Here is a 25952-nt window from a genome sequence, read left to right as displayed (position 1 = left end):
GAGGATTCCACAGATGGTGCCCCATAGTCAGCACAGCTGATTAAACGCCATGTGCAGGCAGGTTTGGGTGAGATGACACCCATGGAGGCACAAACTGTTGCAGAGACTCTATAGGACTGGCCATTGGCCTTTAATGAGCGAGGACTCTCATTTGCTTTTCTTTTGTGATTCCGCTGAATAAAGCTAATTTTTTCCTTTTCAGATTTGTAGTTTGTGTGATGATGTCTGTGACTGCTGGGTGCCTGGGAGCTGGTGTGATGTTCACATTTAGGTCTACTAAAATGAGTCTATCTCCTGAGGGTAATGAGGTTGACAATGGTATGTTTTTGATGTACGAGCTGGGCAGTGGTGGGCACTCTGATGCTGGGCAGTGGTGGGCACTCTGATGCTGGGCAGTGGTGGGCACTCTGATGCTGGGCAGTGGTGGGCACTCTGATGCTGGGCAGTGGTGGGCACTTTGATGCTGGGCAGTGGTGGGCACTCTGATGCTGGGCAGTGGTGGGCACTCTGATGCTGGGCAGTGGTGGGAAGTGGTGGGCACTCTGATGCTGGGCAGTGGTGGGCACTCTGATGCTGGGCAGTGGTGGGCACTCTGATTCTGGGCAGTGGTGGGCACTCTGATGCTGGGTAGTGGTGGGCACTCTGATGCTGGGCAGTGGTGGGAAGTGGTGGGCACTCTGATGCTGGGCAGTGGTGGGAAGTGGTGGGCACTCTGATGCTGGGCAGTGGTGGGCACTCTGATGCTGGGCAGTGGTGGGCACTCTGATGCTGGGCAGTGGTGGGCACTCTGATGCTGGGCAGTGGTGGGAAATGGTGGGCACTCTGATGCTGGGCTGTGGTGGGCACTCTGATGCTGGGCAGTGGTGGGCACTCTGATGCTGGGCAGTGGTGGGTACTCTGATGCTGGGCAGTGGTGGGCACTCTGATGCTGGGCAGTGGTGGGCACTCTGATGCTGGGCAGTGGTGGGCACTCTGATGCTGGGCAGTGGTGGGCACTCTGATGCTGGGCAGTGGTGGGAAGTGGTGGGCACTCTGATGCTGGGCAGTGGTGGGAAGTGGTGGGCACTCTGATGCTGGGCAGTGGTGGGCACTCTGATGCTGGGCAGTGGTGGGAAGTGGTGGGCACTCTGATGCTGGGCAGTGGTGGGCACTCTGATGCTGGGCAGTGGTGGGCACTCTGATGCTGGGCAGTGGTGGGCACTCTGATGCTGGGCAGTGGTGGGCACTCTGATGCTGGGAAGTGGTGGGCACTCTGTTGCTGGGCAGTGGTGGGAAGTGGTGGATGTGTTTACTTTACACCAGTTAGACAAACGTTGATATAGCAGTCGTATGTCCCATACGTCTATTGCACTGGTGATGTGCGGTGACTTACCATACCCCGTGGTCGATGACGTAGGTGCGGCCTGTCACCGTATTACACTAGTGTTGTGCGGTGACGTACCGTACCCCGAGCTGGATGACGTACATGCGGCACGTATAACACTGGTGGAGTGCGGTGACGTACCGTACCCCGAGGTCGATGACGTAGGTGCGGTACGTCTCCGTATTACACTGGTGTTGTGCGGTGACGTACCGTACCCCGAAGTCGATGACATAGGTGCGGTACGTCTCCGTATTACACTGGTGTTGTGCGGTGACGTACTGTACCCCGAAGTCGATGATGTAGGTGCGGTACGTCTCCGTATTACACTGGTGTTGTGCGGTGATGTACCGTACCCCGAGCTGGATGACGTACATGCGGCACGTATAACACTGGTGGAGTGCGGTGACGTACCGTACCCCGAGGTCGATGACGTAGGTGCGGTACGTCTCCGTATTACACTGGTGTTGTGCGGTGACGTACCGTACCCCGAAGTCGATTACGTAGGTGGGGTACGTCTCCGTATTACACTGGTGTTGTGCGGTGACGTACCGTACCCCGAGCTGGATGACGTACATGCGGCAAGTATAACACTGGTGGAGTGCGGTGATGTACCGTACACCGAGGTCGATGACGTAGGTGCGGTACGTCTCCGTATTACACTGGTGTTGTGCGGTGACGTACCGTACCCCGAAGTCGATGACGTAGCTGCGGTACGTCTCCGTATTACACTGGTGTTGTGCGGTGACGTACCGTACCCCGAAGTCGATGACATAGGTGCGGTACGTCTCCATATTACACTGGTGTTGTGCGGTGACGTACTGTACCCCGAAGTCGATGATGTAGGTGCGGTACGTCTCCGTATTACACTGGTGTTGTGCGGTGACGTACCGTACCCCGAGCTGGATGGCGTACATGCGGCACGTCTCCGTATTACACTGGTGTTGTGCGGTGACGTACCGTACCCCGAAGTCGATGACGTAGGTGGGGTACGTCTCCGTATTACACTGGTGTTGTGCGGTGACGTACCGTACCCCGAGCTGGATGACGTACATGCGGCACGTATAACACTGGTGGAGTGCGGTGATGTACCGTACACCGAGGTCGATGACGTAGGTGCGGTACGTCTCCGTATTACACTGGTGTTGTGCGGTGACGTACCGTACCCCAAAGTCGATGACGTAGGTGCGGTACGTCTCCGTATTACACTGGTGTTGTGCGGTGACGTACCGTACCCCGAGCTGGATGACGTACATGCGGCACGTATAACACTGGTGGAGTGCGGTGACGTACCGTACCCCGAGGTCGATGACATAGGTGCGGTACGTCTCCGTATTACACTGGTGTTGTGCGGTGACGTACCGTACCCCGAAGTCGATGACGTAGGTGCGGTACGTCTCCCTATTACACTGGTGTTGTGCGGTGACGTACTGTACCCCGAGCTGGATGACGTACATGCGGCACGTATAACACTGGTGGAGTGCGGTGACGTACCGTACCCCGAGGTCGATGACGTAGGTGCGGTACGTCTCCGTATTACACTGGTGTTGTGCGGTGACGTACCGTACCCCGAAGTCGATGACGTAGGTGCGGTACGTCTCCGTATTACACTGGTGTTGTGCGGTGACGTACCGTACCCCGAAGTCGATGACGTAGGTGCGGTACGTCTCCGTATTACACTGGTGTTGTGCGGTGACGTACCGTACCCCGAGCTGGATGACGTACATGCGGCACGTATAACACTGGTGGAGTGCGGTGACGTACCGTACCCCGAGGTCGATGACGTAGGTGCCGTACGTCTCCGTATTACATTGGTGTTGTGCGGTGACGTACCGTACCCCGAGCTGGATGACGTACATGCGGCACGTATAACACTGGTGGAGTGAGGTGACGTACCGTACCCCGAAGTCGATGACGTAGGTGCTGTACATCTCCGTATTACACTGGTGTTGTGCGGTGACGTACCGTACCCCGAAGTCGATGACGTAGGTGCGGTACGTCTCCGTATTCCACTGGTGAAGTGCGGGAGTGTGTGGTGCAACGTACCCAGACATGACAGTCGTGCAATGGAGATGTGCCCGTGTGGCAACACGTACAGGTATGTTGGAGTTCGTTGTACTCACCTTCTGCGCCGCCGTCGGTTTCTAAATACGAGGTGGTGGGCGTACAGGATAGGGATGACACGGACGATGGCGTTCATGTCCTGCTTGTCATGTACCGGGTGCCTGTTTTGCCGGAGTGTGGGTTTACGGTAGTTTAGAGCTCTCGTAGCAAAAGAGCCGTACGGAGTGTGTTCAACATGGATCGTACTTCCTGGGTTGGAAGGCGCGGTCTATTTACGTACGGACGCTGCGTGGTGCGTCAGCCGACTGCAATTCGTATAGATTTCCGATTTGTACGGTGTTTTTTACGAGTCGTACGGAGTGACGCTTTAATTTGTGATCGTACTTGCTGAATCGTACGGGGACGCCTACAGGTGCAATTCATACGGGGAAAAACGCTCCGAACAGCAATTCGGAGCGCTTTTTACCGGATCGGAATCGACACCATAGTGTCACGGTATCTAACTTCCCCACCCCTCCCTTCATCAAAACTGATGTTTGGCATAGTTGGAGTGTTACGTCAATCATCACAATCCAAACAAACCTCTGAACTGCAAAGGCCTGACATTATTCTCTTTTCTATGCACCATTTAAAATTATAAAATGTGTTTATTTAATAAAAAATATTTTATGACTCTATAATTTATTTAAGGCATGTAAGTAATATCTTACAATCATGACTTTAGCTGCGGGATTTAGGGATGCTAGGCCTGATGGTGGGGAAAGTAATTTAATACTCGGGCATCAATTTTATTACCCAGTTTATACATTTTTTAAAGAAAAATATGCCTAATATATATTTAAAAAATATATAATTATTCAATATTTTTAATTTACTTAATGGATGTTTTTTTATAATTAAAACTTACTTCTAGGAACGGGATGTATGGATGTTGTCAGAAATGGAAAGCACACTAATTTTATACCTTGATTACATTTTTATTACTTATTTCTTAAAATTAGAAAATTACACATTAATATTAACTGTATTACAAAATGTATGTTTTAACTCACAAATATACCTCTAGGGACGGGATGTAGGGATGATAGGGGTAATGGGTGGGGAAGTATTTTAATACCAAGGTAATAATTTTATTACCCAGGTATTACATTTTTTCAATGAGATATCCTGAGGACAAAAAAAAATGTCATTCTTGATCCTTGCCACATAGTGTCACGGTATCTAACTTCCCCACCCCTCCCCTTATCAAAACTGGTGTTTTACATAGTTGGAGTGTTACGTCACTCATCACAATCCAAACAAACCACTGAACTGCAAAGGCCTGACATTATTCTCTTTTCTATGCACCATTAAAAATTATAAAATGTGTTTATTTAATAAAAAATATTTTAGACTCTATAATTTATGTAAGGCATGTAAGTAATATCTTACAATCATGACTTTAGCGACGGGATGTAGGGATGCTTGGCCTATTGGTGGGGAAAGTAATTTAATACTCGGGTATCAATTTTATTACCCAGTTTATAATTTTTTTAAAGGAAAATATGCCTAATATATATTTAAAAAAAATATAAATATTAAATATTTTTAATTTACTTAATGGTTGTTTTTTTTATAATTAAAACTTACTTCTAGGAACGGGATGTATGGATGTTGTCAGAAATGGAAAGCACACCACATTTATTACTTGATTACATTTTATTACTTATTTCTTAAAATTAGAAAATTACACATTAATATTAACTGTATTACAAAATGTATGTTTTAACTCACAAATATACCTCTAGGGACGGGATGTAGGGATCATAGGGGTAATAGGTGGGGAAGTATTTTAATACTCAGGTAATAATTTAAGTACTCAGGTATTACATTTTTGGAAATATTATTTTGTAATAATTTTTTTTTAAATTAAAGATATTTTTAAAGGGAGGTATGTTTAAAGCTAAAAACTAACCTATAGGAATGCATTGAAAGTTTGTTGTGAAAAAAAAGAATAAAACCCAATTTAATACACATGTTTCCATTTAAAAATACTCATATTCGAAAGTTTAGAAATTACAAAAAATAGAAGATGTAGTACAAAAACATTATAAATAAATTCAAAACGAAATTATTTTTTCTATCACAATATTTACTCTTTTTTATTCATGTACTAAAGAATTAAGTCAGTGACATTTTCGAAAAATATATTCTTTTAATATTAAATGTTATTTTTTTAAACATCTTTTTCATGACAAAAATGTAATTTTCGAAATAATACTGCCGTTGTATTTTTTTGGGTATTTATAATACAACATTTCATTTTCCCACGCTTTACTGTGGTTTTGTACGGAGATCCTTGTCCGTTTTCTATTTCTGACGAATCTGCTGCAGTTTGCACAAGATTGTTTTCCCTTTTTTTCCTGATTGCATTGCCTTCTGGCGAAGAGGAGATGACGGACGACTTGCTGCAGTCCTGCCAAGCGTCACGCAACAGGTGTGACGCTCAAGCATTTCAGTGCGGTGATCCGCATCACCGCACTGAAATGCATTGTCACGCATTTTCGACCTGTGCCATGTGCGCCAGCGGCGCTCCTGTGCCCGGGCTCTCTTTGCTGTTCTGAGGTGCTGTGTCAAAGGGGCAAGTACCTGGAATTCCGGATTTCCGTAGAGACGCCTGGCTGAAGAGTGATGCTAATTTCCCAACTCCCTTTCACCACTGAACCAGATTTCTCTGAACCCAGAGGCAAGGGGGAAAGGGGAAGTGGATGACAAACAGAGAGACAGACACACTGGTGACTTCCTTCTTCTTCAGATTATGGTAGTTCACCTGCAAGAGTTAACAAACCATTACTACATTCTCACAACATCTGAATAAGCTAGAATGTATTTTACCCTGAACCTTAGTGTTACCTGACTGAGTGTGTACATAAGCCTCTCTCTGAAATGACTCTAGCTGATTCTCTGGAGATTTAACATTGAGTCTTTAAGGCTGTGGTAGAGACTGCGTTAAGGTCTACGAAGCTGAAACTGCTTGGCTTTAAAATGGAGCTAAAGGAATAACAGCTCTCCGTTGGGAAGAAGTCTATTGCTGATGAGTAGAGTTGGTAAGCAAAAATATATATATATATTTCTATCTACTTTCAGGAACCTGCGTGTAGAATAATCAAACTGCTGCCAATGTCCCAGAGCTTTGAGAAGATTGCATACAGAAGCCTTACTCTGAAGTTTGCACAACACGCTGTTTCTGGAATTACTGGCACTGTATTTAAGTCTTAAGGATATCTGAACTATAGGAATAAACACAGTCTTAGCCTGAGAATATATACTGAAGGACTCTTCTCAAAATGAATACGAAGTCACTTGTCAGAGTCTGCTAGAGTTTTTCATAGATGAAACATGTGAAGGTTCAACCGGTAATTCAAGGAACAATCTTACCGGCTATTCAGCTGACTCTCAGAACGGTGTGACTGGAATAGCGCTGTCTACACAGGAATGCGCTCAAAGGAGATAATGTCCGTTGAAGCTCTGAGGTGACTAAATAATAACAGCGCTGCCTTCACTGGACCGCGAGCGCTGTCATCACAGGAATGCGAGCGCTGTCATGGCTGGAATGCGCTCACTGGAAAACGTCTTCGTTTCCGCCTTACCGCTGACAAGGCTCAAAACAGATAACAACGGAAAACTCTGCCACAAGAAGTAAACTTGAAGTGGTGACTGAACACCTAAGGTTTCTGAAGCGACGGACTTGTCTTTACCGCAAGACGCGGCTCACAGAATTCAGAGAGCACGGAGAAGCTTCCGTCTCTCAGAGGATTGCAGTTGAAGTGCGCAGCGGTTACATCGCTCGCGCATCAAATTCCCTGCTCCAGCGCGTCATAAAGCAAGACTAGAACGCTGACCAGCAGAGACATCAGAGGCATTGGAAGTAGCTACCTCCATCTTGTGTCTGAATTTGGCCACTAGTTGCGTCCATTTGACCTTGTGACCACGCAACATCGTGAATGCAGAGACCAAATGATGAAGGGTTTTCACCGGGGTGAAGTTAATGCCTAGACCATTCCTGACAGTACCCCCCACCCAAACCCCCTCTCTAGGTTTCTGTGGGTAAGTTTTATGGAACTCTCTCACCAATCTGGGGGCATGAATGTTTGAACTGGGTTCCCAAGACCTTTCCTCTGGACCATAGCCTTTCCAATCTACCAAATAAAAGACCTGACCTCTTTTTATCTTAGAGTCTAAAATCCTTTTTACTTCAAACTCTTCCGCTGATTGAACTTGGATTGGGGCTGGAGGAAGGACCTTGCGCAAGTTAGGTGGATGTCTGCGTATTAATGAAACATGAAATGTTGGGTGGATTTTAAAAGTTTTAGGTAAGCCAACCTTGACACACACTGGATTTATCATTCGTACCACTGGATAAGGACCCACAAACTTTGGCTGAAATTTTCGATTACCTCTCAACCGCATATGACGAGTAGAGACCCAAACTTGATCCCCTGGCGCAAAGACTGGTCCCTCCTTGCGACTCTTATCAGCCTGCTTTTTGTAATCAGCTTTTGACTTACTCAAATTCGCAGAAGCTAACTGATAGGCCTGTTGCAATTTCTGAACTAAATCACCAGCTGCTGGAACCTCAACTTCCTCTTGACCCACCAACATGTTGGGATGCCTGCCGTAGTTTAAGAAGAAAGGGGAGAACCCGGTAGCAGAGTGTACTGAATTATTGTACGCAAACTCTGCAGTAACAAGTAAAGACGGCCACTCCCCCGCTTGTTCCATCAAATAAATTCGGAGATATTGTTCAAGATCTTGATTAACTCTCTCCGTCTGTCCATCCGTTTCTGGGTGGTAACTGGAGGACAAACGAGAGTCTATTCCTAAACCTTTCAAAAAGGATCTCCAGAACCGAGACACAAACTGTGGCCCTCGATCTGAAATGACCACCCGGGGAATTCCATGCAGTTTTACAACGTGTTGAACAAATAGCGTAGCTAATTGAGTGGCATTTGGAAGGCCTTTCAGAGGGACAAAATGACTCATCTTGGAAAACTGGTCAACCACTACCCAAATGACTGAATTTCCCTGACTAGAAGGCAACTCGACAATGAAATCCATCGACACAGTGTGCCAAGGATGAGGGGGAATGGGCAAAGGCTGGAGAAGACCTTGTGGAGACTGTCTAAGACTTTTCCCTTTTAAACATTGTTCACAAGTGGCAACATACTGTCTCACCTGAGCTTCCATGCCAGGCCAATCAAAATTCCGCTTCAAAAGCTCCAAAGTTTTAGTTACTCCCTTGTGTCCAGCCAATTGTTGATCATGAAACAAACCAATTGCCTTTTCTTGTAGCTCAGCTCCTGGAACGAATGTTTTTCCCAGCACTACCGGTTTTCCATCTAATACTGATCGATTTGGACCCTCAGTAGCCCAATTCTCATATTCTTCTTTCAGAAATTCTTCTTTGATTTGTTCCTCCAAGTCAAGTGCCACAGAAACTGCCACAATTCTTTCTTTTGGAATGATGAATTCTTCTGACTTAGTCTTTGGTTTATCAGCTGAATCATTTTCTGGATTCAAACGAGAAAGGGCATCTGCCTTTCCATTTTCTGTCCCAGGTTTGTAGGTTAGAACAAAATCAAAATCTGCGAAGAAAAGAGACCACCTGAGTTGTCGAGGGGTCAAAGTTCGAGCTGATTTCAAGAACTGCAAATTTCGATGGTCGGTAAATACTGTAATCACATGTCTCGCGCCCAATAAATAATGACGCCACTCTTGAAATGCTTCTTTCACTGCCAATAATTCTCGATCTGCAATGGGGTAATTAATCTCCGCAGGTGATAACTTTCGAGAATGGTAAGCTACTGGATGGAGCTGCCCAGTCTTCCGGTGTCGTTGTGATAAGACTCCTCCAATGGCCCAGTTTGAGGCATCTGCTTCTACAAAAAATGGTTCTGATGAATCTGGATGCTGCAGGATAGGTGCTGAAATAAAAGATTTTTTTAAGAACTGGAAAGCTTCCTCAGTAGCAGAATCCCACACAAACCTTTCATTCTTCCTGAGCAATCGTGTGATGGGACTCACCTTTTCAGAGAAATTCTGAATAAAACGTCGATAAAAATTTGCAAACCCCAAAAAACTTTGGATTTCTTTTACTGATTTTGGAGCTGGCCAATCTTGAATTGCCTTTAACTTTGAGTCATCCATGTAAACTCCTTGAGGAGAAAGAATAAAACCCAAAAATTCGACTCGTGAGGAATGAAAAACACATTTCTCCAATTTGACAAAAAGTTGATTCTCCAATAAACATTTTAGGATAGTACGTACATGATGAACATGTTCATCCAAATTCTTCGAAAAAATAAGGATATCGTCTATGTAGACTACCGCAAACCTATCCAAGAACTCCCGAAGGATATCATTCACAAAGTGTTGGAAGGCTGCGGGTGCATTGCACAAACCAAAGGGCATAACCTGGTATTCAAATAAACCAAATCTAGTTCGAAATGCCGTTTTCCACTCATCTCCTTCAGCCATCCGCACCAAGTGGTAAGCCCCTCTTAGATCCAATTTGGTGTATATATGGGCATCTTTCACCTGATCCAGAAGCTCAGAAATAAGTGGTAGCGGGTAACGATTTTTTTTTGTAACCAGGTTCAAAGCCCTATAGTCGATGCAAGTCCTCAAACTTTTGTCCTTCTTAGGAATGAAGAGAAGAGGAGAGGAGACTGGTGACTGCGATGGCCTAATAAAGCCATTGGCCAGATTCTGATCAAGGTACTCTTTTAAATGCAAATTCTCGGATTCGGAAAGAGCATAGATTCGACTACATGGCAATGATGCTCCAGGCTCTAGTTCAATCTTGCAATCATATTCCCGATGGGGAGGAAGTTTAAGAGCTTCTTTTTCATCGAATACTGATTTTAAGTCTTGGTATTCTTTTGGGATTTCTGGAATTTCCACCATGCAAATGATCTGAGGTTGATTAGCTAGGCAATAAGAGGTTGTTGGCTCTCTCTTCTTGGAAACTGAGTGAAAACAATGTTGTAGACAGTAGTCAGAACTTAATTCAACTGTTCTCCTGGCCCAGTCAATTTTGGGGTTGTGTTCTGTTAGCCAAGGTAACCCCAAAATCAATTGAAATTGCGGAGCATCGATTAGGTTGAAACTGATATAACTACAATGTTCTCCTGGTCCCAAAATTGTAATCACTTCGGTGTCAAAGGATATTGGACCAGAGGAGAGTGGAGTTCCATCAACAGCGCGTACTGGTTCTGGTTTTGCTTTTTTCAAAAACTGGATGCCCAAACTCTTGGCAAAAACTAGATCACAAAAATTTCCAGTGGCTCCAGAGTCAATCATAATAGCCACTGTGGCCAGTCCGGATTTGCCAAAAGAGATTTGACATGAGAGAATAAGATGAGGAGCAGAAAATTGCAAAGTATTTGCCAAACTTTGCAGGTTGGGAGTTGTCTTAGAATCTGCTTCCACCAGAGCAACTCCTTCTACTGGTGGAGCTTGTCTTTTACCCATGACGCAGTCTTTGGTCGTCTAGGGCACTCCCTTAGAAAATGACCTGAACCACCGCAATACATACACAGTTTCCCTACTCGTCTCTTCTCTCTTTCCTCCTTACTCAACGGTCCTCGGACGGTACCAATTTGCATCGGTTCTTCTGGAGTTACTTCTTCTTTTGTCTTTCCAACTTCAGTACGCATTCGATCAAACCTTGGAGGTATCGGTCGGATATCTTTTCTTCATTCAGAACGTCTTTCTGATTGCCTCTGATCAATTTGAAGAACCAAATCTATCAAATCCGAAACATCAGTAGGTCTTTTAGGAATCTGAGCCAACCCATCCTTTAATTCGTCCCTCAAACCTCGATAGAATATGGCTGCTCTTTTGGACTCTGGCCATTTCGTTTCCACAATTAACTTATTATACTGAGCAAGGTATGCCACCAACTCTCTGTTTCCTTGCTTCAAATCCAGAAGCTCGTTGTCCGTGGACTGAGAAATTGATTGTCGATCAAAAATGCGCAAAAATTCAGTTTTGAAATTTTCAAAATTATATAACACTGGATCATTGGTGGATACCAACGGCATTGACCACGCCGCAGCATCGCCACTCAGGTAAGACAGCATGAAAGCCACTTTTGATTGATCTTCTTTGAAAATTATTGGTTTGCACAGATAATGCAAAGAGCATTGAGTAACAAATACCTGTGCCTTGTTTGGGTCTCCCAGAAATCTTTCAGGCGGAGCTAAAGGAATTGTCGGGGACATTGCATGCACTACCTGAGTTGTAAGTTCTGAGGACGAAGGGGAAGGACTGAATGTTTGGGACCTCTGACCACCAAAATTTGGACTGGGGCTAATAGTAAGTTCATTAAGCCGCTGACGCAGATAACTAGTCTCCTGATTAGATTTTTTAACCTCCTCTCTAGTCTCACTCAACTGTTTTTGTAAACCTTCCAAAATTGATCCCAGTGCTTTCAAATCTAAACCTTCAGCCATGACGCCCAGACGGAAGGCAACTGCAGGCACTTCAATCTGTCAAAGGGGCAAGTACCTGGAATTCCGGATTTCCGTAGAGACGCCTGGCTGAAGAGTGATGCTAATTTCCCAACTCCCTTTCACCACTGAACCAGATTTCTCTGAACCCAGAGGCAAGGGGGAAAGGGGAAGTGGATGACAAACAGAGAGACAGACACACTGGTGACTTCCTTCTTCTTCAGATTATGGTAGTTCACCTGCAAGAGTTAACAACCATTACTACATTCTCACAACATCTGAATAAGCTAGAATGTATTTTACCCTGAACCTTAGTGTTACCTGACTGAGTGTGTACATAAGCCTCTCTCTGAAATGACTCTAGCTGATTCTCTGGAGATTTAACATTGAGTCTTTAAGGCTGTGGTAGAGACTGCGTTAAGGTCTACGAAGCTGAAACTGCTTGGCTTTAAAATGGAGTTAAAGGAATAACAGCTCTCCGTTGGGAAGAAGTCTATTGCTGACGAGTAGAGTTGGTAAGCAAAAATATATATATATATTTCTATCTACTTTCAGGAACCTGCGTGTAGAATAATCAAACTGCTGCCAATGTCCCAGAGCTTTGAGAAGATTGCATACAGAAGCCTTACTCTGAAGTTTGCACAACACGCTGTTTCTGGAATTACTGGCACTGTATTTAAGTCTTAAGGATATCTGAACTATAGGAATAAACACAGTCTTAGCCTGAGAATATATACTGAAGGACTCTTCTCAAAATGAATACGAAGTCACTTGTCAGAGTCTGCTAGAGTTTTTCATAGATGAAACATGTGAAGGTTCAACCGGTAATTCAAGGAACAATCTTACCGGCTATTCAGCTGACTCTCAGAACGGTGTGACTGGAATAGCGCTGTCTACACAGGAATGCGCTCAAAGGAGATAATGTCCGTTGAAGCTCTGAGGTGACTAAATAATAACAGCGCTGCCTTCACTGGACCGCGAGCGCTGTCATCACAGGAATGCGAGCGCTGTCATGGCTGGAATGCGCTCACTGGAAAACGTCTTCGTTTCCGCCTTACCGCTGACAAGGCTCAAAACAGATAACAACGGAAAACTCTGCCACAAGAAGTAAACTTGAAGTGGTGACTGAACACCTAAGGTTTCTGAAGCGACGGACTTGTCTTTACCGCAAGACGCGGCTCACAGAATTCAGAGAGCACGGAGAAGCTTCCGTCTCTCAGAGGATTGCAGTTGAAGTGCGCAGCGGTTACATCGCTCGCGCATCAAATTCCCTGCTCCAGCGCGTCATAAAGCAAGACTAGAACGCTGACCAGCAGAGACATCAGAGGCATTGGAAGTAGCTACCTCCATCTTGTGTCTGAATTTGGCCACTAGTTGCGTCCATTTGACCTTGTGACCACGCAACATCGTGAATGCAGAGACCAAATGATGAGGGGTTTTCACCGGGGTGAAGTTAATGCCTAGACCATTCCTGACATGCTGCTCAGCCCGAGTGCCCGCCTAAACAGTTAACTGAGACAGTACTGCAGCTCTCAGCTCTGTGTAGCTGAGAGCGACACGCTACAATGTATCTTAGTCTCTGCCAGGAGACCTACCAATCAATCACCGTGTGGCGCACCAGGGGGCCGGGTTTAAATCCGAATGTGCCGTCCGCGTAGTGCCGTCACGTCCGAACTAGGAAGTGCAGAAGCGGCGGGGGATTAGAGAGTGCAGGCTATGCACGAGACGCTGTCTCTCTCAAGCACCATGGCCGCCCGCCGCGGCCGCCTGCGCCACGCTAAACTGTGCAGCTGCAGGCCGCACCTTGACCACCTCTGCTGGCAGCTCAGCAGAGCCAGCGACAGACTCTGCTCTCTGGGGCACCAGGAGGAGGACTGCGAGCGTGGCCGCGCCGGGCCCGGGGGTCGGGGCCCGCCGACCGGCGGCGGCCGAGGGGTGTGTGTCCGTCGTCGGCGCGTCGACAGAGCAGCCTGGCTGAAGCAGGCACTTAGAGAGAGTCAGAGTGGCCAGTGAACATCGTGGCTGGGTGGCCAGCAGCAGATCACTAACATAAAAGGCACTGTCCGAGACTACAGAAGTTGCAGAAGTTGTTCACAACCGTAAGTACTACTACTACTTTCTTTCGTCACTGAGGCAGCCTGCCACTGTGACTGTAGTGTATCAATTGTTATTACCTAACCTTGTTGCCTTGTCACACAGCAGGCATCCTCTTTGATCTGAAGTGACGGTGGTGATCCGTGTCGTTTTTGCCAGGGCTCTCAGTGCGCTCTCATTCTGTGGGTGCGGGGTTGGGGGGGCGGGCGTCCTTCTCAGAGGCCCTTGAATCCACCCATCCGCCAGATTTTTCAGGCAGAACCGGGCGGGGAGGGGTGGCTTCTGCTGGCTGGCAATAAACTTCTGTAATTTGATGTGATGTTTTTCTACCGGCCCGGCCGGCAACACAGTGACTGGCATAGCTGTGTTGACTAACTTGAGGCAGGCTCCTCTGCTCACACTGGAGAGAGCACTAGGGTTAGTGCCCTTCCCTTTCTGGTGCTCTGCAGCAGTTTTAATAACTTATTGGCGCTTCTTGTTGCTCAGATGGCTGTTATTTTCTGCTATTTATATGTTTCCCTCGTCTTAATTGCATGATTTTTTTTTCGCGAGAAAGTGTCATTCATAGGGGTTGAAATGTCACTCATAATTTCACAGAAATTATGAAAATGTCACATATGGCAATTTGAAACCTTGGCAGCTATGTTGCTGACAGGTAAGACAAAGCTTGTTTTTATAAAATTACATATGGTGGGAACCTCTAAAGTAAAGATTAATCTGAGGGAAGTGTTTTGCATTTAAACGGGTATAATTTCTGAAAAGCTCAGTTGACCTGATTTTTCACACAGATGCATGTCACCAATAGCATTATCTCCATGCGAATGGTTACTTAAAAATATACATATCTGATTTGAAAACGAACTAGAATGCTTTTTGTTTCTATAAGGGGGGACATTTTTGACAATATATCAATTAAGGCCATTTTATTTTGCTGGTTAACGTGCGCTGCGAATATATGCACATTATTTGATGTTTGAAATGCAACAGTGAAATTATGGAGGAGAATAGCTGTGCCAGATGCACTATAAGTTTATTTTTCGTTGAAAGCACAAATAAATAGTTTGGTATGACTGCATATCTTTGAACATTTGGGAAATTCAAAGGATTTAGGCTTATATAGTTGTCTTTCTTTTTTATGCATACTTTTTTTGATGAGATTTAGACTCTTTTAAAACCTTATTCTTCAAAAAGCATTCTTTAACAGGTTTTTGGAAAATAATATTAACATTGAAAAAATCTTTGTGGAAAAAAGGAGATTGCAGTTATATACCTGGATTATATTTTTATATGAATAATAAAGGAATTTTCTAGGAGATATTTTTCTTTTGGAAACAAAGAATAATTTGGGCAAATATTGTGGACATAGGAGTTGCTGAGCAATGATGACTTAAAGATGATTTTGCAGTCCCATTGTCTTGAAAAAATAAAAATAAAGGCAGGAACCCCAACTTTCCATATTTTAGTTAAATTGTTGTCAGATGAAAAAATGACAAGTAATTACTTTTAGAAGTAAGTGTGTTAGTAATGTAAAACAAAAGCAATACTGTTGAGGTAGTCTGAAGCCACCATCAACGTAAATTGTTGAAGTTTAGCCAATAGTCTCTGAGACATTTCCTTACTTTTTTTTGGAAATCCGTGGATTCAGACTACCTGACAGTGATTGTGTTAGTCTCATTTCCTGGAAACTTTGTTCTTTTTTCAAAATCTCCAGAAAATGATAATGGTTTGGATGATGTTTACCAATGGTTTTATTAAATGAATTATGCCATCTCTCAATGGCATTGTTGGTTTTTGCACCACCCTCCAAGCACGTTTAATAGCAGTTCCACCATTCAATAGGATACTTGGGTTTCCTCCTGCGGCGTGACCTGCTTAGACGGCCAATCCATGTATCCTCAAAATAATTTAGAATTGGTGTCAATTTATCTTCATTTTGGGTAAAAAATTCTGATTCGGTAATTGCAGTGTAGTACTCATCTACACTATCTGGGGGTACAAAACACAACGCAGTTAGTTTTCTTAATTCAAACTGAAGTTTGGTGCTTGCTAAATAATCCTCAACCAAGGACAATTTCTGAATGTTACGCCAATAAGCCTGCGAAAAGTGAAAGAAACATCCTTGGATTTGCGTATCAGGATATCATTTTGTAATTGTAATAATCATTGCCAATTCAAAATCAATTATTACCTTTGCAGGACTTTTATTCATGGTTTTACTTATTCATACTGACAAAATTTCAGTGTATGTAGAGGATTGTTTGTCAGGCAGCAAAGCATACACTAAAGGGACTGTTGTGTTATTTACATTAGCATGAACAGTGTAAAATTGGGAAAATGGATGGGGTGTTGATTTGAAAGTACCATCCATCATCCAAATTGGACTGTTCACAAGGGTATAAATGTTATGGTTAGTGCTAAAAATTTAAATTCGTTTAAGGACATCTAAATTATCATACAGTAGAAATGGTTCATTAGTGAAAGTTAGTAATAAATGATTAGGGATGTTAACGTCCTCACAGGTACGGGGTGTTATGTGGTGTGGATTACTTGCCACTTTTTCTCTTTGTACCATCCGTCTGAGGTTGGGGATGGAGGGCATGCTACCAGCAGGTATGTTTTGGGCCACTTCCCTAAGTATTGTACCACAGTTTTCATTGGAGGTGTGTGCTAGAAGTTTTATCTGTTGAACGTTTTCACGTACTTCTATTTCCATTGCAGAGGCAGAGTGGTTATGGTCTGTTGTCCTAACCACGGTTTCTTCCAGACTAACCACTCTGCCTGTGCAATGGGACGAGAAGTATTGCATACACCTCCAATGAGATCTGGGTTCAACAGATTTATCTTTACAATAGAGGTACCCATCATATTTCAAAAGGCTAGTTCCTGTTCGCGATATAATATATGTAGCTTTGTTGCTGCTTGACATTGTTGATTTGTCTGTTTGAAACAAAAAATATATATATAATATGCATGTTTCATAAATATTTCATAATATTAAATGCTGTGAGGTATGGTCGCTTCAAACTATTCAACATTTAAATTTGCACACAGTCACTGTTATGTATTTGCTTTTTTTCAGATTTTACTCTCTGTGAGAGAAACTCCTTAAATAATTTGCCTTATTTTCACGCCAAGTTTTAAACACTTATGGGGTCATTAGTATGGCGGGTGGACTTAGTCCGCCTGCCATCCTATAGCATATTCGGACCACCCACCATAAGGGCGGGGGTCCCGTGGGAGGTTTTAGGATGCGCCTGCCACTGTGGCGGGCGCATCCTGCATTTTTAGCATTGTGAAAAATTTCAAAAAATGCACGTATTCATTTGCATAAACAAAGCATCAGGCACCGCGCAGTGTCTGCCGTTTTGTTTATGCAACTGCAGTGGGGTACCACAGGTACCCCCCATGAGCACCCCCTACCTATCCTTCACTCTGGGGGCTCGCTGGGGGCCCCCAAAGTGAAGACCGTATGCCTTTCCGTAGCAGCATCGCCACCACGGAAAGGCATCAAAAAAGACCATGCTAATATGGCTGGCGGTGTCTATTAGATACCGCCACCATCTTAGACCTTTTCCGCCCTGTTCGCAAGGCGAGCTGGGTGCAAAAGCAGCGGACGGTCTCATTTAGGAGAGGATGGCGGGCCGATTGCCCCTTAGAAGCCCATCTGGATGGTGAGCGGATTTTCACCCGCTCGCCTCCTTAGCAGTGCCAAATCCGGCGTTTAGGATGTATCCTCCATTCCCAGCATTGTAACAGGCCATGCTCTTAGCACCGTCCACAACATTGCTGGAAATGGTCTGAACAAGATGAGGGTAAAAACATGTGTGGTAAAAAGAAAAAAAGGCAAGGTGTTGGCATACAGAGTTTAATTACTACTTATGTTTCATCCAGTTGTCCATGCTCACAGTCTCTGTTATTTGTATAAGATTTAGTGATACTTACTGTGTTTATTAGTTGTTCTTTTTGTAGTTTCCTTTAGGCCGATGCGCAGTTTGGGGGTGGATCAGATTCCTGTGATTTGAATAGACATGACAATGTACAATAAGTGTTCATTTGATAACTGTTCTGTGTTGAATTTCTGGTTGATTTGCTTTATTGGTTGGGTTCCCACACACTATTTTTCAAAACGCAAGCTAAAAATATTCAAAAAGGTATACTATATCTATATCTACGTTTGAATTGCTTGTTTTATGTTGCTTCCTAGTCACTCTTATGCACTAGCGTCTTTGCTACTCACTGTTTATCTCTATGATGCAAAAGCTATTTATCAAACGGTTTTAGCAATCATTTAAAAAATATTTTGGCAACACATGTTTTTCAACTGAAGAATGCTTTTACAATGCATGCTTTTACAACGTTATTAAGGGAAGATTAGGGGGTGTGGGGGGTTTCCCCCCACAAATACAGTGGGTTTTTAGTTAAAACAATACAATGGTAAAGGTATGCGTTGTCAATGCATGTTTGAGCCAAAAACTTTTGTGGTTAAAAAAAAAAAGCATGGTGGTGGCAGATAGAGTTTTTTAAACGCAGTTAATACTTATGTTTCATTCAGTTGCCCTTTGCTCACAGTTTCTCTTAATTGCAAAAGATTTAGTGGTACTTACTGTGTAGATCAGTTATTATTTTTGTAGCTTCCTTTTGGTCGCTGCCCAGTTTGGGTGTGGATCAGATTCCTGTGATTTGAATAGACATGACATTGTACAATAAGTGATTAAATTGATAACTTTTCTGTGTTGAATTTCTGGTTGATTTGCTTTGTTGGTTGGGTTTCCACTCACTATTTTCAAACCGCAAGCTAAAAATATTCGGAAAGGTATACTATTTCTATATCTACGTTTGAATTGCTTGTTTTATGTTGCTTCCTAGTCACTCTTATGCACTAGCGTCTTTGCTACTCACTGTTTATCTCTATAATGCAAAAGCTATTTATCTAACGGTTTCAGCAATCATTTTTAGAAATTCTTTTCGCAACACATGTTTTTCAACTCAAGAATTCTTTTACAATGCATGCTTTTTCAACGTTATGAAGGGAAGATTGGTGGGTGCGGGGGGGTTTCCCCCCACAAATACAGTGGGTTTTTAGTTAAAACAATACAATGGTAAAGGTATGCTTTGTCAATGCATGTTTGAGCCAAAAACGTTTGTGGTTAAAGGAAAAAAAGGCATGGTGGTGGCATATAGAGTTTTTTAAACTCAGTTAATACTTATGTTTCATTCAGTTGCCCTTTGCTCACAGTCTCTCTTAATTGCAAATCATTTATTGGTACTTACTGTGTAGATCAGTTATTATTTTTGTAGTTTCCTTTAGGTCGCTGCGTAGTTTGGGGGTGGATCAGATTCCTGTGATTTCAATAGACATGACATTGTACAATAAGTGATTCAACTGATAACTGTTTTGTGTTGACTTTATGGTTGATTTGCTTTGTTGGTAGGGTTTCCACTCACTACTTTTCAAAACGCAAGCTAAAAATATTCACACAGGTATACTATATCTATATCTACCTTTAAATTGCTTGTTTTATGTTGCTTCCTAGTCACTCTTATGCACTAGCTTCTTTGCTACTCACTGTTTGTCTCTATAATGCAAAAGCTATTTATCTAACGGTTTCAGCAATCATTTTTAGAAATTCTTTTGGCAACACATGTTTTTCAACTCAAGCTAAAAATATTCACAAAGGTATGCTATATCTATATCTACCTTTGAATTGCTTGTTTTATGTTGCTTCCTAGTCACTCTTATGCACTAGCGTCTTTGCTACTCACTGTTTGTCTCTATGATGCAAAAGCTATTTATCAAACGGTGTTAGCAATCATTTAAAAAATATTTTGGCAACACATGTTTTTCAACTGAAGAATGCCTTTACAATGCATGCTTTTACAACATTATTAAGGGAAGATTAGGGGGTGTGGGGGGTTTCCCCCCACAAATACAGTGGGTTTTTAGTTAAAACAATACAATGGTAAAGGTATGCGTTGTCAATGCATGTTTGAGCCAAAAACGTTTGTGGTTAAAAGAAAAAAAAAAGCATGGTGGTGGCAGATAGAGTTTTTTAAATGCAGTTAATACTTATGTTTCATTCAGTTGCCCTTTGCTCACAGTCTCTCTTAATTGCAAAAGATTTAGTGGTACTTACTGTGTAGATCAGTTATTATTTTTGTAGCTTCCTTTTGGTCGCTGCCCAGTTTGGGTGTGGATCAGATTCCTGTGATTTGAATAGACATGACATTGTACAATAAGTGATTAAATTGATAACTGTTCTGTGTTGAATTTCTGGTTGATTTGCTTTGTTGGTTGGGTTTCCACTCACTATTTTCAAACCGCAAGCTAAAAATATTCGGAAAGGTATACTATTTCTATATCTACGTTTGAATTGCTTGTTTTATGTTGCTTCCTAGTCACTCTTATGCACTAGCGTCTTTGCTACTCACTGTTTATCTCTATAATGCAAAAGCTATTTATCAAACGGTTTTAGCAATCATTTAAAAAATATTTTGGCAACACATGTTTTTCAACTGAAGAATGCTTTTACAATGCATGCTTTTACAACGTTATTAAGGGAAGATTGGGGGTGTGGGGGGTTTCCCCCCACAAAGACAGTGGGTTTTTAGTAAAAACAATACAATGGTAAAGGTATGCTTTGTCAATGCATGTTTGAGCCAAAAACGTTTGTGGTTAAAGGAAAAAAAGGCATGGTGGTGGCATATACAGTTTTTTAAACTCAGTTAATACTTATGTTTCATTCAGTTGCCCTTTGCTCACAGTCTCTCTTAATTGCAAATCATTTATTGGTACTTACTGTGTAGATCAGTTATTATTTTTGTAGTTTCCTTTAGGTCGCTGCGTAGTTTGGGGGTGGATCAGATTCCTGTGATTTCAATAGACATGACATTGTACAATAAGTGATTCAACTGATAACTGTTTTGTGTTGACTTTATGGTTGATTTGCTTTGTTGGTAGGGTTTCCACTCACTACTTTTCAAAACGCAAGCTAAAAATATTCACACAGGTATACTATATCTATATCTACCTTTAAATTGCTTGTTTTATGTTGCTTCCTAGTCACTCTTATGCACTAGCTTCTTTGCTACTCACTGTTTGTCTCTATAATGCAAAAGCTATTTATCTAACGGTTTCAGCAATCATTTTTAGAAATTCTTTTGGCAACACATGTTTTTCAACTCAAGCTAAAAATATTCACAAAGGTATGCTATATCTATATCTACCTTTGAATTGCTTGTTTTATGTTGCTTCCTAGTCACTCTTATGCACTAGCGTCTTTGCTACTCACTGTTTGTCTCTATGATGCAAAAGCTATTTATCAAACGGTGTTAGCAATCATTTAAAAAATATTTTGGCAACACATGTTTTTCAACTGAAGAATGCCTTTACAATGCATGCTTTTACAACATTATTAAGGGAAGATTAGGGGGTGTGGGGGGTTTCCCCCCACAAATACAGTGGGTTTTTAGTTAAAACAATACAATGGTAAAGGTATGCGTTGTCAATGCATGTTTGAGCCAAAAACGTTTGTGGTTAAAAGAAAAAAAAAAAGCATGGTGGTGGCAGATAGAGTTTTTTAAATGCAGTTAATACTTATGTTTCATTCAGTTGCCCTTTGCTCACAGTCTCTCTTAATTGCAAAAGATTTAGTGGTACTTACTGTGTAGATCAGTTATTATTTTTGTAGCTTCCTCTTGGTCGCTGCCCAGTTTGGGTGTGGATCAGATTCCTGTGATTTGAATAGACATGACATTGTACAATAAGTGATTACATTGATAACTGTTCTGTGTTGAATTTCTGGTTGATTTGCTTTGTTGGTTGGGTTTCCACTCACTATTTTTCAAACCGCATGCTAAAAATATTCACAAAGGTATACTATATCTATATCTACGTTTGAATTGCTTGTTTTATGTTGCTTCCTAGTCACTCTTATGCACTAGCGTCTTTGCTACTCACTGTTTATCTCTATAATGCAAAAGCTATTTATCAAACGGTTTTAGCAATCATTTAAAAAATATTTTGGCAACACGTGTTTTTCAACTGAAGAATGCTTTAACAATGCATGCTTTTACAACGTTATGAAGGGTAGATTGGTGGGTGTGGGGGGGTTTCCCCCCACAAAGACAGTGGGTTTTTAGTAAAAACAATACAATGGTAAAGGTATGCGTTGTCAATGCATGTTGGAGCCAAAAACGTTTGTGGCTAAAGGAAAAAAAGGCATGGTGGTGGCATATAGAGTTTTTTAAACTCAGTTAATACTTATGTTTCATTCAGTTGCCCTTTGCTCACAGTCTCTCTTAATTTCAAATTAATTTGTTGTTACTCTCTGTTTAGATTAGTTATTATTTTTGTATTTTCCTTAAGGTCGCTGCGCAATTTGGGGGTGGATCAGATTCCTGTGATTTGAATAGACATGACATTGTACAATAAGTGATTCAACTGATAACTGTTTTGTGTTGACTTTATGGTTGATTTGCTTTGTTGGTTGGGTTTCCACTCACTATTTTTCAAAACGCAAGCTAAAAATATGCACACAGGTATACTTTATCTATATCTACCTTTTCATTGCTTGTTTTATGTTGCTTCCTAGTCACTCTTATGAACTAGCTTCTTTGCTACTCACTGTTTGACTCTATAATGCAAAAGCTATTTATCAAACGGTTTCAGCAATCATTTTTAGAAATTCTTTTCGCAACACATGTTTTTCAACTCAAGAATTCTTTTACAATGCATGCTTTTTCAACGTTATGAAGGGAAGATTGGTGGGTGCGGGGGGGTTTCCCCCCACAAAGACAGTGGGTTTTTAGTAAAAACAATACAATGGTAAAGGTATGCGTTGTCAATGCATGTTTGAGTCAAAAACGTTTGTGACTAAAGGAAAAAAAGGCATGGTGGTGGCATATAGAGTTTTTTAAACTCAGTTAATACTTATGTTTCATTCAGTTGCCCTTTGCTCACAGTCTCTCTTAATTGCAAAAGATTTAGTGGTACTTACTGTGTAGATCAGTTATTATTTTTGTAGCTTCCTTTTGGTCGCTGCCCAGTTTGGGTGTGGATCAGATTCCTGTGATTTGAATAGACATGACATTGTACAATAAGTGATTCAACTGATAACTGTTTTGTGTTGACTTTATGGTTGATTTGCTTTGTTGGTAGGGTTTCCACTCACTATTTTTCAAAACGCAAGCTAAAATTATTCACACAGGTATACTATATCTATATCTACCTTTGAATTGCTTGTTTTATGTTGCTTCCTAGTCACTCTTATGAACTAGCTTCTTTGCTACTCACTGTTTGTCTCTATAATGCAAAAGCTATTTATCAAACGGTTTCAGCAATCATTTTTAGAAATTCTTTTCGCAACACATGTTTTTCAACTCAAGAATGCTTTTACAATGCATGCCTATACAACGTTATTAAGGGAAGATTGAGGGGTGTGGGGGGTTTCCTCCCACAAATACAGTGGGTTTTTAGTTAAAACAATACAATGGTAAAGGTATGCGTTGTCAATGCATGTTTGAGCCAAAAACATTTGTGGTTAAAAGAAAAAAAAAGCATGGTGGTGGCATATAGACTTTTTAAACTCAGTTAATACTTATGTTTCATTCAGTTGCCCTTTGCTCATAGTCTCTCTTAATCGCAAAAGATTTAGTGGTACTCACTGTGTAGATCTGTTATTATTTTTGTAGACTCTGATAGGCAGCAGCTTGATTGTTTCAATCTTGAAATAGAAGGCTTTATTAATTTGGAATTGATTTCTGAAATTTGGAAAGAAATTGTACATTAAGTGGTTTTGTAAAATAGGTTATGTAGAATTTTTAATAGTTTTGATTCATTGTTTTGGTTCTTGGATTCTGTCCATTAATTTCTTACTAGTTCTTTATGCTTGAATGAGAAAGGTTTTACAAATTTAAAATAATTTACCGTGCCCTTTTACTCTTTACTGTAATCATTTTCTGAAAATCTGCACTTTGTTATAAAATCTGGCTACTTAACACGTTTTAACATTATTAAAAATAATAATTTTAAAAGCGTTTCAATTACTTGTTAATAATGTTGATGCCACTTACAATTCAAACCTTTAAAGTTAAATACTTGGGGGCATATTACCAAGCATGAGCGAAAAATATCGCTCAGCTTGGTTAGCGGCCATAATTATATCGCCGAGCATCGCCGATTTCTATCGCTTAGGAGCTTTGATATTATCAAGGTTTATCTCCTAAGTGATAAAAATCGGCCGAAATGCATAAATATCGCGGTAAAGTCAGCGATATTCATGCATTACCGAGCAAATGCTCTTAGCCATGTAATCCACCTACCATTGGATTACATGGCTAAGAACAGCTCTGGGCAGGTGTTAGCGTTTGGAGATAATCGCGCCTAGCGCGATTATTTCCAAAAGTTGGTAATAGGAGATAGATATGTTAGCGACTGTTTCCAGTCGCTAACATCTTGGCACGCCCACTTTGCATGTCATTAGCGATAATTATCGCTGACATGCAAAGTGGGCACCTAAAAACCCGCTATCTCCTACTAGCTGTCGCTAACTGGTGTTAGCGACAGCTAGGTAATAGGGCGATGAAAGCGGCGATAAGGCCTGTGTCATTTGAGATGTCATCAGTGATGTCATGAGTGATGTCACTGACCATGTCATGAGTGATGTAATATGTGACATCATCAGCAGTGCATTGCACGCGCAAGTTATAGTGAGTCCAACTAACTATAACGTGGGAATTTCAATGGTTTTATGCGAGTAAAATTTCCACCTAACTATAACTGGTGTGAAACCTACGTTTTTTTCAGTGAATTTAATAGGTTTTTTAAATGCTAATTCCTAACTATAACTGGTGTGAAACCTATGGTTTTTTCAGTGAATATATATATATATATTTATATATATATATATATATTACCTACTGGCGGTCGCCAGTAGGTAAATATAGTTAGGATTTTTTCTCTATGGGATTTTTGAAAATTCTATGTCTAATAACTTTGGCGTTTGTGGACGGAATTGGCTGAAATTTTCAGGAAAATGGAACATTTTGTTTCTGAGCAGCCACTGAAAATTTGGGGGGGTTCGTCAAGGGGGGGCCGAGAAAAAAGGGGGGTCCCAAAACGCGTTTTTCCCATGTTAATTTCCATAGGGCGGTTGGCCTCACTTTTAGCCCGACCGGCTGAATGGATTTGCACGAAAGTTGGCAAAATTGTAGGGACTGGTAGCCCGATGTGCCTTTGCTAGGTCTCAATATATGTGCTCCAGTGGATTTTGATAAATTAACCTTCAAAAAAATATATATATCTGTAAGCGCGCTCCGGGCAGCGCCCCGGTTCGCGTACCTGACGCGTAACGGAACTTCGCGAAGCGAAGCTGATTGGCTCTCTGGTGTCTGTCAACATTCTAAACAGTCCGGAGAGGCCGCCATCTTGTCTCTCGGTAAGATCGAGAGACAAGAGGAGGCCAAAACAAAGGGGTAAATGACCATAAGGGGGCATAGTAGATCCTCCCTGACCCCCTAGGTTTGATGTGGAGGCTTTAAAAGGGCCCCGCGGGGCAAAAAAAAAAAAAAAAGTTTTGTTTTTTTTGCGTGGGGAGCGCCCGGTACGCGCACCGGGAAGCGGTCTGGGGAGCGTACTATAAGGAAAAAAGAATGATAGACTATGATATTTTGAAATATTGTAGGTTTATTGATTGTTCTTTTTGTTGTTTTTTTGTGTGTTTTTTTTTTTATTTAAGTAGCAGTATTTATGATTATTAAATATAAATTTATTTTTGGGATTGTGCACAGTATACTATAAGTCTGACTTTACATTATAATCAATTTGGTACTAGTTTATGAATTACATATAAAAATTATTAAAGACTCAAATAATTTTTTAATATTGAATATAATTTTATTTTTCTGATTCTTTTTCAAAATTTAATAGAACGTCTAACATTTGA

The 25952-nt window shown here is 41.9% G+C and overlaps 1 protein-coding gene and 1 pseudogene across 1 annotated transcript in view; one reads left to right on the top strand and one right to left on the bottom strand.

Moving 5' to 3' along the window:
• LOC144772911 (uncharacterized) overlaps positions 1-25952 on the top strand; it is a 2519762-nt gene that overhangs the window by 956167 nt on the left and 1537643 nt on the right. The gene's annotated exons all lie outside the window — the stretch shown is intronic.
• LOC144771773 (uncharacterized) lies at positions 15529-16936 on the bottom strand (annotated as a pseudogene).

Source organism: Lissotriton helveticus, chromosome 8 (genome assembly GCF_964261635.1).
Source record: "Lissotriton helveticus chromosome 8, aLisHel1.1, whole genome shotgun sequence".
In the NCBI taxonomy this organism is placed as follows: domain Eukaryota; kingdom Metazoa; phylum Chordata; class Amphibia; order Caudata; family Salamandridae; genus Lissotriton; species Lissotriton helveticus.
The sequence above is the reverse complement of the archived record's forward strand: the minus strand, read 5'-3'. Positions and strand labels throughout refer to the sequence as shown.